Raw genomic sequence first — 18,080 nt, 5'->3', positions numbered from 1 at the left:
ATTCAAATTTTTTTTTTTTTAATTCAATTTATAAAATTATATAATCAATTCTTAATGCTGCAATATTTTAAGCTATAAACTTATATTTTTACTTTGTCAAAACAATAAATTTCTGTTTTGAAAAATTATATTTGTCTGAATCAAATTTAAGTAATAAAAAAAACTATATATATACTAACACGGGTGCCCGGCGTTGCCCGGGTGTTTGGAGGTGTATATTGAGCAAAAAAAAAAAAAAAAAAAAGTGGTAGTAGGAAGGGAGGCTCAAACTCGTACCGAAAAGTACCATAAAGAAGGAAAAGAATGGGGGAAAAAAACTCTGACGTCTTTGCTGTTATGACCATCGGCAAACCGGAACTGACATAGGTTTTAATTAAGGCTAGACAATCGAAAGGAGAGGATGACTTTCGAAAATATCGGCGAAAAAAGTAACCCCTTCCCTGTAGAAAAGTGCCCAGTTGAGGGTGAAGAAATTAATGTTTTAGCCAATTTTTCGATATTTGTCGTCTGAAGGGTCAATACTAATCTTGTGAAAATCCGTCGCCTCTGTCAAAAGTTTTAGGCAGACATGCAAACATACATATATGTGTATATATATATATATATATATATATATATATATATATATATATTGGTAGCTCAAATTTTCAAACCAAACCGATTAAAAAGTTTGCCCTATCTCTGAATACCCTTTATGTAAAATTTCAAATGTTTAGACCAGAAATTGAGTAATTTGGTAGAGACCGCAGAGGTTAATGTTTTTTTAACTTTGACCCTTAATTATGATCACAACATTTTTTATTTTGGGTTCAAATCAAATTATTAAGTTAGATCCATGTCCAAGGAACTTATATCTAAAATTTCAAGTGTTTATACCCAAAATTGTTGGAGGAGTTTGGTAGCGTTCTCAAAGGTCAAATCGTTGAACTTTGACCCTTTAACAGCCAAATTTCTGACCGAAAACGGATTGCAAAGAATTTCCCAAATCTTAATACCCTGTATATCAAATTTCGAGTCTGTAGACTGAAAATTGACAGAGTTATTGCGTAGGGAAATGTACCTAGACACACATACACACTTTCACAGATATATATAAGAAATCTAAAATCAATGATGCAGTTTGAAATGAACAAAATAAAATCACTTATTTATCATTTTCTTTTTAGGCTAAGACTTTCAATATACTCTTTTCAAAGCAAGACATTCCTTTCTCTCTTCCCCCCCCCCCTTCATTTTGCTAATACAGGGTGTCCACAAAGTCTGGCTGCATAATGTAGCCAGACTTTGTGTTCTCATTTTTTAACGAGTGATTTTTCTGACAAAGGGAGAAGAAAAAGCTGTTTTCTAGGTTGGCAGTATTTTGCGTGAACAGTTGGCAGAGTTGGTCGAAATTTTCTGTTTCTATGTCTATCCTTGTAGCCATGTCACTAGTAAGGGTGCTGGAGGTAAACGATTTGTCTGGGCTGACGTTATCCGCCTGATAGTCAGGGACCCGAACCTTGGATTAACCACTAAGGAGGCTGTCCTATCAGCAGGTGCAAAGTACTGGGGCTGCTGTATTGCCATTTAGTGAATGGAATCTGGACCATGCAGTAGCTTGTGGTGGGGCCTCTCGATGCCATACTAGTGGGTAATTGTTACGGCTTTACCTTATCATGTGCTACAAAAAAAAAAAAAAAAAAATTCTTCGTTTCTTTTTCTCTCTTAGTTTCCCCTCTCTGTCCTGCTCTAAGTAAATCTGACGACCTAGTCCACAAATTCCAAAATTTCATCATGACAAGTTTCAAGAAAAAATACACGATTAAACCCGGTTCTCCAACTTCCAACGTAGACCCCTACTACCATGTCTCCTTCTCCAACATCAGGGGTCTTCGTTCTAACCTTCCAGAGGTTGAAACCCAATTACAGGAGACTAAACCAGACCTTTTATTTTTAAGTGAAACTGGCATCGGACAGGCTATTTCCCTAGATGAGTTTGCAATTACAGGATACTCTAACTTAACTTCTAAATCTGACCCCCAAGATCGCCATGGGCATGGAATATGTGCCTATATTAAAGATAGCTTTCCATGTGGGAGGGACATCTCCAGGGAAGATCCTAACTTACCCTATATGTGCTTCCGGGTTGCTTTAGCTCACACTACTGCATTTATATTTACTCTCTATCGCCCCCACAACAGCGGAGTTACTATCTTTCAAAGCATATCTGAGAAAATTGACCAAGTCCTTTCTACTTATCCTTCAGCTAACATTCACGTATGTGGAGACTTCAATGTTCACAACGTCGAATGGTTGACCCACTCAAACAAGACCGATGATGAGGGGAGGTTCTGTCATGATTTCTCCATTGCCTATGACCTCACTCAGATTGTTCAGGAACCTACCCGTGTGCCCGATAATGACGGCCAGTATGCGAGCCTACTAGACCTTTTTCTCACAACTTGCCCTGAACTATGTTCAGTTTCTGTTCTGTCGCCTCTTGGATCTTCCAACCACTCTGTTGTATCAATTAAGATAAAAATGAAATGTAATAAGTCCCCAGACGTACCTCTTCATCGTACAGTATATCGATACACTAAGGCTGACTGGGATAGCTTCCGTACATTTATATCTGATCTACCTCTGCATTCCATGTTTAAAAAGGATGTGTCCTCTATAGTATTAGACCTGACTGAATGGTTAATTGTAGGTATTGACCATTTCATACCCTCTAAAAAGTTTCAGCAAAAACCTAACAGCCAGCCATGGTTCTCTCCAGAATGTGCTGCTGCCATTGCGCACAGAAATCACTTTTTCCACTGCTTCAAACGTAATAGATGTATGGAAACTAAAGCCGTTTTCAGGACTGCCAGCAACCATTGTAAGAAAGTAATAAGGAACGCAAGAGAGTTGTATGCTCAATCTGTTAAGTCCAAAGTGGCTGAGCAGCGGCTTGGTTCCCACCAGTTTTGGCAAATAGCAAACAGAATCCTGAACAGAAGCGTGTGCTCCATCCCAACTATTATCAATGGACCTGAGGTAATCTCGTCAGCATCAGACAAAGCCAAACTCTTTGTCAAGAACTTTGCAGCTAATTCTACCCTTTGCGACCAAGACCGCCAACCCCCAATATTTCCTCCTGTATCAGAAAACACGCTTTGTGATATACGTATATCTGTACGTGATATTGCCAAGCTAATCAAAAACCTTGATTCCAGTAAAGCAACTAGCCCTGATGGTATTCCAATTATAGTACTCAAAAAACTTCAACCTGAACTAGCGCCCATACTTACAAAACTGTTTAAACGTTGTCTTAAGGAGAATAGTTTCCCATCTCCCTGGAAAATCTCATCAGTATGCCCTGTATTTAAGAATTCAGGTGATCGCTCATCCCCCTCTCAGTACAGGCCAATAAGTCTCCTGTGCGTCATGAGTAAGTTGCTAGAATCTGTTAAATACAGAAGTAATCAACCATCTCAACAAAAATAACCTTCTTAGTGACACTCAATATGGTTTCCGTTCTGCTAGATCTACAGCAGATGTCCTTACAGTTATATCGCATAGGATTAGCAAATCTCTCGACGGTGGCAATCTTTCTAGGGCAATTGCTCTTGACATATCTAAAGCCTTTGATAGGGTATGGCATAAAGGTTTACTTCATAAGATCGCTAGCTATGGTATAGCTGGAAAAGTCTTCTCAATTATTAAATCATTTCTTTCTGATAGGTTCATAAGAGTAGTAGTTGAGGGGCAAAAATCAGAAGCTCACAGTATTAATGCCGGTGTCCCTCAGGGATCCATCCTGGGCCCAACTCTTTTCCTGATCTACATTAATGATCTTCCAAATCATATCCTTACATCATTTGTAGACATTTATACTGACGACACTACCATTTATGGTAGCACATCTAAGACAGTAAACGACCAAGTTCTCTCCAATTCTCTCTCCTCTGATCTTGAGTACGTAGTACAATGGGGAAAGGAGTGGCTGGTTACTTTTAATGCATCTAAAACCAAGCTTCTCTCTTTACATCATCAACATTCTAATCCACATTTGTCATCAATTGAAATGAATGGCTCTCGTCTTCAGGAGGCCTCAAGTTTTGACAAGCTTCTGGGCTTGACCTTTACTCCTGATCTTAAATGGAACACGTATATCAAATCTGTTGCCAAGGCCGCTGGAAAAATGGTGGGATCTTTCTATCGATCCGGTAGATATCTCACTGCTGATGCTATTCTCTATCTATATAAGAGCCAGGTACGTCCAAGGATGGAATACTGTTGCCACATCTGGGCAGGAGCTGCTAGAAAGGACTTGTCCTGCCTTGATAGAGTTCAAAATAGACTTAGTAGCCTCGTAGGAGATGTCCTTTTCTCCTCCTTGCAACTTCTATCTCACAGAAGAGATGTTGCGAGTTTGTCTCTGATGTATCGTTATTTTCATGGAAAGTGTTTAACTGAGCTTCAATCTATGGTCCCCCCTCGCCAAACTTTCACAAGAAACACTCGTCTAGCTGTAAACACTATCAATAATTTCCCCCACTCTTTATCTGTGCCTAAACCTAAACGTAGATTCCATGATCAAAGCTTCTTTCTTAGAACTGCACGCCTGTGGAATTGTCTTCCGTTTTCCTGCTTTCCGGCTGACTACAATATGGTTGTCTTCAAGTCTAAAGTAAATAAGTTCTTGATGAGCCGTTCCATATAAGTTATCAAATTTACCAAATTTTCATTACTAATGATTACTATATTGACCAATTTCTACTGTATACTCTTTAACCCTTATCCTTGAGTGGCCTCTGGGCCTTGATAATGTGGTGATGCCTTTGTAAAAAAAAAAAAAAAAAAAAAAAAAAAAAAAAACACCCTGTATTGACCACACAAGGTAGAGGCAGAAAAATATACTTCAAAGTGTTAAAGACGACAGTTTCTGAAGTAAAGGATGATGCTTCATAATACATAAACATTTTCTTTATTCAAATATCTGCCAATCAAGCACAACATATCAGACTTTACTTTGTCATTTTTAACACCTTTGTGTACATGTTTCTGTCTCTCTGGAAGGTTCGCCTACCCGGGTTCATACAAGATCAGAAAAAAGTTTTGCGGGTTCTGAATTTCTGAGATGAGGGTTTATTCTTTGTATTATTTAGATTCTTCAGACTACTGTCCTCATCTTGAGTGTTATTTTCATCATATTTTGGTCAATGTCACCTCCGACCTTCTTTAGGTGTATCTTTTTAGATAACGATTGATAATTTGTATTATTTGGATTCTTCAGACTACTATTCTCATTTTGAGTGTCATTTTTATCATATTTTGGTCGACGAGTATCTTGTCAAACTCTGGAATGTTTCTGTTGAACCAGAGAATCCGCACAAAATTCAAAACGGGTTGCCTGTACTGAGGCTTAAAGCTTTAATTTCTAGGAATATAACTTTTACAACTGAATTTCACCAAGTACTCTATTCACTATGCCATGGGTCCTTGTCAAGGTTGACATAACAAGAGCATGCTACCCCTGTGGGTTAAATAAATGGTTCTGTTTGAAATTTTGTGCAGATTCCAGAATTTGACAGAAAGATTCCCGATGTTGACAAGATACAACTGAAGAGGGTTAGAGATAACATTGATCGAAATGCTGTGCAAATAACGCTCAAGATAAGAACAATGTCGAATAATCCAAATAATACAGATAACAAAATCTTGCTTTAAAAAGAATATATTTCATTGAAAGACTTAAAAATAAATAATTCATGGTTTAATATAGAATATTCGTAGAAATAGATGCTGCTTCATGAGATATGACCATTTTCTTCATATATATGTGGGAATAAACGCAGGCAAAGAGAGGGTACAAAACGCAAAGAGAGGGTACAAAATGTAAACACAAAGAGAGAAGGAATACAGACAAAGAGATAGATAGAATGAAATAGAAACGGAATGAAAGATACTTTGCTATGGGAGTGTTATTTATTTGTTAGTTTTTACTTTTGTTTTTATCCATTCTTTTTTCATCACATTTGTGTGATGCAACCAAGCAGACAGCTCCCACTAAAAGCTGAATGAACAATGTTACAAAAAAGAAATCATTGTCAGCAGACTCCACTCTGTAAATTAATGACTTCTCCCACCCTCTTCACAAAGAACCTGTTTTCATTTTTCAATTCTTCTATTGTAGGTTTTATTTCTCATGTCTATTTTTTACACAACCAACATCTTTCTTTTTTTTTATTTTGCTGTTTCTTTTCTTCAGTTTTCTTTATTTTCATTTTTTTTTTTTTTTTTACTAATATTTTCCAATGTATGGATTATTTTTGCATTTTCCATTTGATTTGAAAGAAATGAGAAAATTAGAGAACGGATCAATTCTTAAGATGAGTCCATTCAACATGTTTAGCTAAAAAAATAAATAAATAAACTATGCTATGTCAAACGGGACGAAATAAAATGCTATTTCAAATTTGAGAGTAACAGATGAAAAATACTATTTTAAAGCTAAGGGCGACAAACTAAAGAAAATCCTATTTCTAATTTATATATGATAGGCCAAAGAAAATCTTTTTTTTTTTTCAACTTATGCATAGTAGACCAAAGAAAATCTAATTTCCAACTTATATATGATAGACCAAAGAAAATCTTATTTCTAACGTTTTAAGGGAAGGAATAAAACTACTCAACCTATGATAATTTTCAAGACTATACATATTTAAAAAAAAAATTTTCATGATAATGCAAAAAATTATAATGGCAAATGGCAAATTTCAAAGACAGGTTTTTTGGGGCAAATTTTATGAATTATTTTTTCAAACTTTTCTAAGAACATTGAAAATGAGGCAAAAAAACAAAAAATTGTTTTAGAAATGAAAGTTTTTATTTATATTTTCTTTTAATTTTTTTTGTTTAATGAAACTTTTTTCCTGTGACTATTAAGAAATCTATTCTTAACATGGGGAAGGGATGGTGTTTTGTAACTATTCTGCTCTTTCTCCTAACAAGGACCTTATGTAAATAAGGTACAATGTTTTCAGTGACAATATCTGATGGTTTCATAAACTGATTAAATTTTTTTTTTTTCGTTTGCTTACTTGAATTTAATTGGCTAAACATTTCGTGTTATTTGCTGGAAAACACAAATGAAACTTTGGCTTCAGCATGGTACCTTCTCTACATAAGTATCAAAATGCTGTTTCCAACATGCATGATAGGTGAAAGAAAAGGCTATTTCTAATTTATACTTGACAGACTAAAAAATATGCTATTTCAAAAGTATGTATGACAGACAAAAAAAACATTGCTACTTCCAACTTATGCATGACAGACCAAAGAAAAAGTGAAGTGATTTTCAACTTAACAGTTTAAAAAATATGAATTCTTCAAAAATGAATAAATTAATTAAAATATGGAAAAGAAAATGAATGTTAATATAGTTCTAAAAAAATGAATTATTGACATTTAATAAATTAAATATAATATGGAAAAGAAAATGAATAACTTAACATAGTTAAAAAAAATGAATTTTTCACATATAATAAAAAATATAAAGGATCATAATAGATTAAGTAAAGGACACATAATATTAACAGGGGTTTCAAATTGCATAAAGGAAATTAATTCAGTGGGATCTTCAAATTAACCAACACCGTTTACTTTTAAGAACTTTCACAACCAGAACTTGTTTGTATGGGGTAAATACGCGATATTAGCAAAACATTTTGTTAAAAATAATACTTGCATTAGCATCATTTTAGGAATTACTAGCAGGAGCGATATTCCAGCATTGCCGGGGAGTTGTTTTTTTTTTTTTGTGAGGTGAGGGTGGGGGTACTCTTAACGCACACATATACACACAAACGTATGCGTGTGCATGCGTGCTGAAGGAAATTGGGTCAATAATTTATTGCCATATATAGAGTTCCACATTAAAGAATTCTAATACAAGTGGTTGTAATTCGAGTCAGCAAAGAAATGCTGAATATTGCTAATGATTTTTCTGGAGAACAGAACTACAAAAAACGAAAACTGGGAGATGCAGTTTTAGTGGATGAAAATCATAGTTCCAAGATTTAGGAATCCCCCAAAGAGCTATGCTAAGACCTATGTTATTTCTACTTCTTAGATCCCTGAGAACTAATAATATCAATATTTTTGTGTGTGTGTGTGTGTGTGATTGTAAAAAGGATTGCAAATTCTCATGAAAAAGATTATATCTGTGAAATTGTAATTTGTTGCTGAAGTTTAACATTGGTGGGACCATTATAGGTGGTATCACTTTTGAATCAGAGTGGACCTGGGGGTACTGGCGATTAAGGGATGACTTCAAGAACTAAATTAGGGGCTCAAGACCAGCTATGTTCATGTCATACTCAGGACATTGCCCTTCAAGCTATTAATTATGACATTGATTTTTTTTTTCTCAGCTTATGCATAAAATAATTTTGTTTTTAAATTCTAAAAGTTTCATGCAAATTTTCAGTGAGAGAATTGAAAATAGATTATTTTTATGGTTCTTGTCCAGAAAATCTATGTGATGTATGCACCTGTGATGAAACAGAAACATCATATTCCAGAAATCATGTAAATTGATCAAGTAGTTTCATTTTTACAGAAGAAATGACTTAAATGAATAATGGGAATTTGTAGGCATTAGGACATAAATCTTGCAAGTTTGAATTATTGAGTTATTTCCTTATTTTTTTTTTAATTTTTAGATGGTTTTCAAAATAACAAATTAGACAGCTGCTCTTCTATTACTCATAAACTTTGACTTTATAAAAATAAAACTACTTTATCAATTTACATACATTTTTGGAATATGATATTTTAATTTTATGACCGGTATATACATCATACAGATTTTTCTTTATTTTTGTAAACTAGGGGGAATTCTAAGCAACAACCATTTTTATTTATTTATTTATTTATTATGTCTATTTGGGGATATTTTGTTTTAATCAATGATTTCATATGAACTTAAAAGAAAACCACAAACTAAGAAATAATTACATTCCTTGAGATTCCCAAATAGAGGTCTTTGCCACCATATGTAATGTCATAACCAGAAGAAAAGGTAATTGAAATATAATCTGATACTTATGCAGTTATCAATCCAGATTTCTGTGATGTTCGCTTGGGCTTGCCTGACAGCTAACATAAACTGTCGGAATATGCCAAGCGTTGATTAAATTTAAAAATGCTAGGGGGAAAATAAAAATCACAACATTTATTAGATACTAATTACATTTTTTTGTTATATATACATTTAGTGATTTTTTTTATACTATAAATTTAGAAAAAAAAATTGTAATTTGTATATATTAAATTAAATTGCAAAGTTCTTCTAAGTGAAAAAGCAGAAGTTACTAATTCAAGTAAACGCACTTCAACCTAATGGCAACAACAGCCAACATGTAGATTACATTATAAACTGCAGAAGCAGGTCTGTAGATATCGCATAATACAAATTCAAAAAACATATCTTCAAGAATTAACTTCTAATTAAATTAGGTGAAAGTTATAGCTGTTGAGTAAGAATGAATGCTTGATGCCAAATTGATGATTGAATATGGTTAAAAATGTATGCTCAATTTTGCATTGAATACTTACTACTTATAATACTTATCCTTAACTATGCATTGAATGGACACAATAATACTCAGTTTGCAATACCTTATTAGAGCAAAGGTCTATACGAAATTTAAGCCAGATTGATCCAGTAGTTTCTGAGAAAAAGTGGAATGCACAGACAAAGGGAAATATAATGTAGCTTACACAATATTGTAAAAGTTTCCTCTCTTGGAGATCAAGCACTTTCTGAGACTAAGCTCATAAAAAGAATACACAGTTTACTTTGCTCACATTCAATATGACTTGTGGTGGCTGAAGGGTTGAGGATGTTGGACTGGAGTTACTCAGGTCCAGGGTTCAGATTGTTCTACTAGCAATACAGTTATAAGCCACACTGATGATTGTTAGTGAACACAAACATTATATGTCTATTATTACATATTTATTTTTCATCTTGCCACATGCTTGAGATTAGATGTTTTACGAATGACTTGCAACTTTTCCTGTTGGTTGCAATTTCGCTTGGTCTGCACATTAATAGATAATAAATATTTATTTACAAAAACAAAAAATAATAATTATATATAAAAATATTCCAGGTTATATGTACATCTATAACTAAATTTAATAGTAATTTTTTTTTTTACATAGGGGTCACCACTTATCAAGGCCCAGGAGCTACTCGAGGATAAGGGTTATAATAGAGTGTACAGTAGTTAATGGGATATTGTAGTAATCATTAGTAATGGAAATTTGGTAAACTGGGTTATTTAAGGGGATGGCTCATCAAGAATTTGTTTATGTTGAACTTGGGCTTAATGAATATTTTATATAAAGGAATATTAGTAGGAAAATACTGACTAGAGTTGTTTTGTTTTTTTTTTCTTGTTTTTTTTTGGGCGAGTTACCTCAAAAACCATGAAATATGTACATATAATTTCCTAAACATAGCAATACATTGATGGAGATGATCTATAGATTTTAGTTTTACTGATAGTTTAAAATCAATATTTATCATTTCACCATTAATACGAGCCCTAGAAAATTAAGTTTTGACCGAAAAGAAACAAATAAAAACAATGAAAAGAATAATATTTTTTCCAATAATAGGGACAAATTTTTCTGATTCCAATACCAGTACCCCAAAAAGTTCAACTTTTTTCGATTCCTTATTCCAATTAATCATCCCCAAACTGGTATGTATAAATATATATACATACCGCTATATTCAAATAAACATCATTTTAATGTCACTACATAATTAAAATCATGTTGTGGTCCAAGTGGTTATAAAAATAATCAACTGACTTATCAAGCAATAGTAAAAAGTGTTTATCCTTCTTTCAAAAAGTGATATTCTCAAATGAAAACGAAAAACCAATCAGACAAACCATAGAAGCTGAAAAGGTCACATGCTTAAACTATGAAGAAAATAATGAGGAGAAAAGAGAAGGGGCAGTAGTTTGGCAGAAATGAAAAAAAGCAAAAAACAAAAATATAAATTTTAAAAATTTAATATAAAATAACCTCAGATTTTGGGATCTTTTTAATGTTTTAGGGCAGTTAAACAACTTTTTTCTATGAAAATATACAGTGTGCGTTTTTTTTTTTAAGTTTTTTTCTTAAGACTTATGTATAGTTTTAAGAGAGCCTTTCTAGGAGGAATAGGAGGAGGTTTGCTACTCAGACCTTAAGTTAGTGGTAGGGCTAGGTGCAATTAACATCCTGAAAACTTGACAGATAGAAAAAAATTATTTCAGAGTAGAGAATTAGTTTCACAGAAATTTAATGCAAAACAATCCACCATTTCCAAGCAATTCTAGCGTTTATGGCAGTTAATCAATCAATTTTATGAGATAAATTCTGTGCAGTTTTTTGTTTTGGTTTTGTATGAGGGTGGTATTTTTGTTGTTGTTTAGTTTTTAGACAATTATATGTGGTTTTAAGATGATTTATACAATGGGCTTGTCACTCGACCTTAGGGTTAATGGTAAGGTTATGGAAGAGTTTTTATTTTAAAGTGATTATCATTCAAACTTAGGTTAAGTGATTGGGTTAAAGGAAATTTTTCAGAGTGGAGCTTGTCATTTAAATTTAAGGTTAATGGTATGACTGGTTCAGTGTTTTAGGAGGTGAAGGTGGGCTTGTTACTCGAACGGATTAAGTGGTAGTGTAATTTTATATATACATACACACATATGTATATATACATACATATACTAACTTTTCAAATTGAAAAAATATCAAAAGAATTTGGAGTACTAATTGTTCTAAAAGGCAGAGAAATAGGGGGTCATTATACATTAAATTTATATGCGAAATTGATCGCGAAATTGATCCCTCCTTTACTTTAAATTCTAAATTATTTTTGTTGTCATTTTTTTTTTCCACTAAGGTTTTAGGATTTTCACCAATAATCGCTTAAAAAAGTAGGGTTTTATTTTTTTATTTTTTTATATAATCGGCAGCTAGAAAGTTATTTATCGCCACAATTGAAGTTCGAAAATTAAGTATATTTGAAAACGAATATTTCCTGAAGGATTATAATTGTTAAACAAAAAATTTTTTTTTCTTTTTCAGAATAAACCTGTAAACGTAGTTTACAAAACTTGTTGATTTCAAACTAAACAGCTGACAGTGGCTTATAATTATTAGTGCTACTATTAAAATTCGTTATTTTCACTGAAATGTGTTTGATATCATGGAGGAGAGGCTAATTAAAAACGACTTATACCGAAAGGTAGATCATCATATAATTATTATTTTAATGCATAAAAATAATAGAAACGTTAATGTACTTATTACAAGGTTCTATGGACAAATTTATCTTTGGTTAACCTTTGATAACTAAACATTTTCGTTTACTAGCCAAATAGAAAAGTTACTAGCCAAACATATGATTTTTAGAATATGACATTTTCGTTTTGTGACGAGTATGTACATCATAAAGATTTTTCTGGGTTTTTTTTTGTTCGTTTTTTTTTTTTTTTTTTGATAAGTAATTCTTAATATACAACAAATTTTATGTTGAGACTAAATGTCAGCTTATGAAAAATGACTTTAGATTAAACTAGTAGATTAAACCAAATCTTCCGGGTTTTTCTTTTAATTCTTCTATTATTTCTGCTATTTTATTCTATTTCAGTGTTTGTATAGCCACATTTCTGTAAAGCTTTATTGTATGTGTGACTATTGTTATTAAAAATTTCTTCAGTAGAGTAATTGTTAATTCTATAATTGATACAAGAATAATAGAAGAGTATGATCTGAGATAGAATTAACAAGTCTCAAATTGCTATATATAAAGGAAATTTCTAGAGATATTTTCGAGAGTGATATTTAGAACTGACCTAGTGAAGACAATGCATTCTTTCTATAAAGATCAACACTCATTTGCAGGAGTTTGACAATACTAATGTTGGATATTTTTTAACGAAATGGTTTATATTATAATCTTCTGATGCTTCTATTAATCCTGTAATTATATATTTTAGCATTTATATAACCACTGTTTGTAAAGCATTATTATTGTATGTGTGCCTATAGTTATTAAGTATAGTGGAATCTTCAGTTCGACTTGTTTTTCGTTAAGTAAAAAATATTTCTTTAGACATGTCTCCCTCCCCCTGACTTATAACATTAAGTCAAGTTTTTGTCTATTTGGTTCATTAGTATCCAATTTTTTTTTTTTTTTTTTTTTTTTTGGACATTTTGGTTTCAGTCTGAATTGAGATTCCAACAAGTGTGCACGGTAGCACTGAAACACGATTTGATTTGTGTAGATCAGTGTTTTCCAAACTTCAGGACACCATGGAGCCCCTGAGCAGGGCAAAGGTTTTTATGAAGTACTAACGAGATAATCTCTAAAATAAATAAGATTTCAAATTTTAATACTAACTAATGATTTTGGGGTTTCCTTGACTTAACGAAGCAACCACATGTATCAAATTTCTTTCCAGTAAAAAAAGATCAATAATTAAATGTCTGCAGCCATTTAAGTTTTACATATAAATTTTTACATGTATATATATTGGTCCTCTTTAAGGAAGGGCATCTAAAGCCTCTCAAGCCTTACTCACAGATCTCTGGGGCACCATGAAGTCCACTTTGGGAAACTCTGGTGTAGACGATTTTAAATGTTCATATAAAGTATATTTATAAAACTGTATTGAGCACTTTGAAAAAAATATTGGCATTAGTTTTTTTTAACATTTTTTTTTTAGTTTAATGTTTAATATTTTAATGTTCAATTTATATACATATAGATAAATAAACATTATAAAGTTAGATTTCACCAACCTTGTTTTGATTCATTTATTTTAATTCATCAGCACTTAGACAATCTAAATACAAAGTTATATATTTTAAATTTTCTATTGATATGTGATCATACTAATGTTGGGTATTTTTGCTAATATTTTATGCATTTATTATGCATTTTCTTCTCTTGAAGAGATAAGTATAAAAAATTGTAAATATTTTTTTTTATTATTTTTTTATTATTATTATTTTTTTTTTTTTTTTTTTTTAAGAAAATTGAACTAAGTCAAGAGTTTTAATAAAATTACTATTTTTTTGTCAACTTATCTTGATTAGCTCCAAATAAGATTAAATCTGAAGAGGACAGGGAGATGTATGCATGAAAATAGACTTTGATGATATAGCTATGTTGAAAGAATGGATGAGAGTGTTTGGGCTTAGATGTAGAACAGTTGAGGTATCAGACTCAGTTGGCAGGTAAAGACCAAAGAAAATATGTGAGTGAGTGATAAGAATGAAGTTGGAAGAAGGCCAAATAAAAATCTGGTCAGAGATGTTTTAGTTTGGAAGTCAATTTTGAAAAAGTCGTCCAATATATGAAAGCATGTAAAGCAAATGTTAAACTGCTGTTTCTGATGATGGATAGATTTGTGATTATTAATGAGAACCATATTCTTAATAATTTAAACAGTTATCAATTTAAAAAATAATTTTGTTTACAACCAACTCCAATACATACGGTGGGATTTGAACTCATCATATATATATATATATATATATAAATATTTTTTTATATTTATGCAACTATAGTCATATCTTGCTATGATGTGCAGGCCATTTTGATTATTATTGATATCATCGGGCAAGAAAATAAATTAAAAAAAGGTTTAAGAGCATTTTTAGAGGAGAAAATATATATTTTGCCATGTCTGGCCTGAAGTATGGTTAATGTTCTTAAGAACTTAAACCATGCCTCAGGTCAGACATGGTAAAATATATTTTTCTCCTCTAAAATTAAAAATGCTCTTAGACCTTTTTAATTTTTGATTTTCTTGCCTGATGAGATTAATAATAATTAAAACGGTCTGCACATCGTAGCAAGATATGACTAGTTACATAAAAAAAAAAGAAAAATTATAAATTTTCTCTCTTTGATTGAGCACTATCAACGACCCTAGTTGAAATTCAATGATTCTAATCCTTTGAATATTTTTCGACCTGGAATAAATATATATAATTAAATACCTACAGACACTAGTGTTTCATCCTTTCGGGAATCTTCAGTGCAGGGTGTCATGATTAATACCAGTTGATAGATTCGAATCTGGCGACACAAGCCATCTCTGGCTCGATTAGCAAGGACCGTATCCATTCGGCTACTGCTAACCACATGAAATAACATTGAATTAAACATTTTACTTTTAAATGTTTTTAACGTCAGTCAGAGTGATCTAATCGTTATATGATGATCTATGCACGAGAGCTAAGTTAACCGACTTAATTCAACTGAAAGTGCTCAACGATAAGAAACGAGTTTATTAAAGGGGCTGACATAATTATTTACTATAATAATTAAATATCTACAGACACTAGTGTTTCATCCTTTCGGGAACACACAGACACACATATATATTAGCAGAAATACCCATCGTTGACTGGGTTAAAAAACAGCCTACAGAAAATGGACTGTGGTTGATGAAAGTATGATGGGTTATGTAAAGATAGGTTATGTAAAGAAGGGGGTTGTAAAGAGATAGGTTTTGATACTCAAAAATTTTACCCGAAGCAAAATATGATGAAAATAAAGATAATTTTCGCGAAAATATATTTTTTTATATCAACTTTTTTCCATTCGTAGCCAAGAGTGACCAACAAAATGATGTTTCCTTACAAAAAGAAAATGTTATATAATAATATAAATATACAAGAAATAAATGTTACAATAGTCAATAAAAGTTACTTTCATGGTAGAAAAGTTCATTGGTTTGTATTTTTAAGTAGTTTGTAAGGCATGTTTTTTTTAACCCTAAAAGTCCCAGAGGGATGCGATCCAGAATTTTGCCAAGGTCACCCATACTGAATTTTTATCAATAACAATGGCCTCCACATTTAGGTCAAGTTTCAGGAAAACCTAATGAATGGATTAAACACTATGGGGCAAAAAGTGTCATTTTTGGCCACTTGGTGCATTTTAAATCTCTTTTGAGCCCCTTGGGATGCTGAATCCCAGTGTAAATATATAACGGTGCAGTTTCAAGCCTTAACACATGTATATTTGAGTTGACCGCCGTGAAAAACCACTATATAGTCAGACATATGAAGTTTTTGTTGAGAAATATGAAAAAGAGACACAAAAAGGGGCGTTTTTAGCACAAAGTCCCTGGGGACGCGAACCAGAATTTTTCCAGGGTCACCTATACTGGATTTATATTAAGACTAATGGGCTCCACATTTTCAAGTTTCAGAAAATCTAATGGATGGATCAAAAGTTATGTGGCAAAACGTGTCCTTTTTGGCTATTTTGGAGCATTTTTGACCTTTTGAGCCCCTGAGGGCGCAATGGGAATTTTTGCAAAAAATTTTTTTACTGTGCACATCTATTTAATGAAATACAAATTGTAGCAAAATTTCAGGAAAAACTAATCAACGGTTATCTGGCAAATGTCCAGACTAACGGAGGCATGGAAGCACAGACACCAGTGAAAGCATAGGTCCCTCTCTGATAAATCGGGGGAACCAATATTTAGCATGTTTTTTTCTTATATATTAAACCAATAATAGCAAATAAATGCTTTCTTAAATAACATTATCAGTTGCAATTTCATTAACTCAGTATTTCGGAACCTTTTGGCATTTTATATAAACTGCCTGGAAAATTCTAACAATAAAAAACAACAAAAAAAGAAAAACAATCATAATATTTGAATGGAGTTTTCAGAGAAACATCCTTAACTTTATAATAAAGGCCAACATACATTTATTTGCATATAACCAAGTAAATATAAAATCATCCCATCACATAAAAGTCAGTGAGTATAAGAGTCAAGTATGTCCTATGATGGAGTAGTTTCCACATCTGAGTAGGAGCAGCTAAAAGCACTTTATCCTGCCTTGGCAGAGTTCAAAATAGACTTCATAGCCTAGTAGGGAATGCCCTTTACTCTTTTCTGCAGCCTCTTTCCCACAGAAGAGACATTGTGAGCCTGTCTTTGTTCTATCATTATTTTCTTGGCAAGTGCTCGTCTGAGCTCCAATCTACTGCCCCTCCTTACCAAACTTTCACAAATGGTTGTGTTCAAGTCTAACGTAAATAAGTTCTTGATGAGTCGTTCTATATAAGTTATCAAATTTACCAAATTTTCATTACTAATGATTACTATATTGTCCAATGTCTACTGTACACTCTTTAACCCTTGAGTGGCCTCTTGGCCTTGATAAGTGGGGATGCCTATGTAAAAAAAAAAAAAAAAAAAATCACTAACTATCAATAATTTTCCCCACTATCTGTGCCTTAACCTAAATGTGAATTCCATAAACAAAGCTTCTTTCTTAGAACTGCACGCCTGTACAATTCTGTTCTGTTTCCCTGCTTTCTAGTTGACTAAAATATGGTTGTCTTCAAATCCAACATAAATAAGTTCTTGACGAGCTCTCCCCTTAAGTAACCCCAATTTACCAAATTTCCACAACTAATGATTACTATGATATTCTCCCATTGACTACAGTACACTCATTAACCCTTATCCTCGAGTGGCCTCCAGGCCTTGATAAGTGGCGACTTCTTTGTAAAAAAAAAAAAAAAAAAAAAAAGAGTAAATTTTTGCCCGACAAAATAATTTCAAGTATCAAAAAGCAAGAAAGCAAATAATCACCTGAATTGAATTTGAAAAAATAAAAATTCTTCTCTCTAGATAAAATGTCAATGGTTGGGATTTTTTTAAGTCATCAGAAATGATAATTTATAAATGAAAAATTAAATTACTGACATAAGTATGATCTTATATATTAACATGAGCACTAGCAAATCAAAGTTTTTTTTGTACTTTTCGACAGAGGGTCTCAAGAGTAGAAAGAGATTCTTGGGTTTACTTTTGGAAATCTCGTAACTCTCGCTTCCCTAATTTTGTTCTTTGGTCCTCACATTCCATGAGTGATGTTTCTGACAAAAGACGAAGAATTGCTGTTTATTAGGTTGGATTGATATTGAAGGGACCTTTTTTTTATAGTTTCAAGTGGCTTGATGCTTTGTCTGGAGCAATTTTCATTAAAAAAAA

At 32.5% G+C, this 18,080-nt stretch overlaps 1 protein-coding gene across 7 annotated transcripts in view; it reads right to left on the bottom strand.

Annotated features, from left to right (window-relative positions):
- The window catches only part of LOC145268251 (FHF complex subunit HOOK-interacting protein 1B-like), a 293,884-nt gene that overhangs the window by 167,690 nt on the left and 108,114 nt on the right, over nucleotides 1-18,080 (bottom strand). The gene's annotated exons all lie outside the window — the stretch shown is intronic.

This window comes from Euprymna scolopes, chromosome 43 (assembly GCF_053919585.1).
Source record: "Euprymna scolopes isolate OS-2025 chromosome 43, ASM5391958v1, whole genome shotgun sequence".
NCBI classification, from domain to species: Eukaryota; Metazoa; Mollusca; class Cephalopoda; order Sepiida; family Sepiolidae; genus Euprymna; species Euprymna scolopes.
The sequence above is the reverse complement of the archived record's forward strand: the minus strand, read 5'-3'. Positions and strand labels throughout refer to the sequence as shown.